Source organism: Rhagoletis zephyria, unplaced genomic scaffold, assembly GCF_001687245.7.
Source record: "Rhagoletis zephyria isolate East Lansing unplaced genomic scaffold, Rhagoletis_zephyria_1.1 Rzeph_scaffold_53862, whole genome shotgun sequence".
In the NCBI taxonomy this organism is placed as follows: domain Eukaryota; kingdom Metazoa; phylum Arthropoda; class Insecta; order Diptera; family Tephritidae; genus Rhagoletis; species Rhagoletis zephyria.
The window spans coordinates 1-1,881 of record NW_016210915.1 but is presented as its reverse complement, the minus strand read 5'-3'; the positions used below and the strand labels follow the sequence as shown (position 1 = coordinate 1,881).

At 35.1% G+C, this 1,881-nt stretch overlaps 1 long non-coding RNA gene across 1 annotated transcript; it reads left to right on the top strand.

The window, feature by feature from the left end:
• Window positions 1–10: 10 nt before the first annotated feature.
• On the top strand, window positions 11–1,136 carry LOC108356079 (uncharacterized). Its single transcript, XR_001846581.1, has 2 exons — window positions 11–301; window positions 377–1,136. It is a non-coding gene; the product is annotated as an uncharacterized LOC108356079 (long non-coding RNA).
• The last annotated feature ends 745 nt before the right edge of the window (window positions 1,137–1,881 follow it).

The following is a 1,881-nucleotide window of genomic DNA, read 5'->3' as shown; positions in this document are numbered from 1 at the left end:
TATTAAATAAATTTTCTCCTTCTAGAATACACAACTCTCGGTGATTTCCTTCTACGAAGTGGATTACAGCTTCGATCTGCCGTATCTGCAAAAATCCATTGCCGAATCACATGCCGCCCTCAAGTCAATTGTTCAACGCCCCCTCACCGACAAGTCTTTAAATCGCATCGATGAAGTATTTGATTTTTTTGGTGATGCTTCACTCCTTGAAACCGCCTTCAAACCCGATTCGCCATATCGTGAATTAATGGGAAAAATCGTCAGCGATATTAATACTGCCATGGAAACAGGAGATATGTAAGTGAGTGTGCGCGGCATAGGGCCGCCATTTTTTTTTTTTTTTTTTTTTTGTAAAAGACACTATAATTCGCTTTAGACTCATCACATCTCTCGTCCAAAGGACTGCAAAGTACAGAAAAGTCCGAAATATGCGCGTGTGTGCGTGTAAAGGCAAATAGTGAAAGGCTTAAATGATATCTAGGTCATTAGAGAATTGCAACAACAAACCAAAAATAAAGTAATGTAATAAATTAAAGAACTTTTATCGAATACGCTTGTTTTAATTTATATGTATGTAATAAAATAAAAAGAAACCTGTCGATCGATGATGATAACGGCAAAATAATGAAATGCGCACTGTGTTGTATTGTGAAGTGTTTGATGATGGCGTTCATGACGATGATGATGATGATGTAGATGTCGCATGATTGTGCTAATAATGCACGTAGATACATTGTATTTTTGATGCTATTGTCTAAGCATTCTAATGTTAACGTCGTTATTGATAATGACCAATGATAGCACTGACGATAATATTTATTATATAGAACTAGCAAATCTGACAATTGAATTTTTTATCGATTGTTTTTCTATAGTGATATTAAGTAAAAAAAAAAAAATATATAAGCACAGAAAATCTTAAAGCAAAGAATTTGCGGCAGTGCTGAACAAGAAACAAATAAAATGAATGTAAATGAAAAGAAAGTGAGAGATACATATGTACATTAGGGTGGTCTTTAAAAATCAAATGTACGATTTCTTCCAGTATCATCCCTTCAATCGGTAATAGCACTGTCGCAGATATCACATATAAATTTTGGTCCCGATTGGAGACGGTTGAGGCGTGTCGCACAGGGCGCAAAGTGCAGACTCCTATATAGAGACTCAAAAAATTTAAATTATTATTTTTTTTTATCTACTACCCAAAATCGATGCTACCATAGTCAAAGATATCACATATACATTTTGGTCCCGATTGGAGTCGGTTACGGCGTGTCGCAAAGGGGTCAAAGGCCTCTATGGACTCAAAACATTAAAAATATTTTTTGTAACTTAATACCCAAAATCGATACTACTAAAGTCGAGGATATCATATTTAAATTTTGGTCCCGATTGGAGTCGGTTAAGCCGTCTTCAAAGGGTAATCTGAAGTTTGACCCCTGTGCGACACGCCTTAACCGACTCCAATCGGTACCAAAATTTTGTATGTGATATCTGCGACTACGGTAGTATCGATATGAAAAAAAAATAATCCTAATGTTTTGAGGTCTCCATAGAGGAATCTGAACTTTGCCCACTGTGCGACACACCTTAACCATCTCCAATCGGGACCTACCAAAATTTATGTGAATGTGATATCTTCGACTATAGTCGCGTCAACGTAAGGATTGAGGCTTAGGAAATTTGATTTAAGAATTTGCTTCCTACATTTAAGGACCACCCTAATTTAATTAAATTTTTAATTTAAATTTAATTTTTTATGATATGGAAAATATTTCTTTTATATTCAAGAAGATAAGCTTTGTTTAAGGGAGATATAATGGGTATACTTTTCGAATACCATATGCGCATGCAATATAATACATTTCGCATACAGTAAAC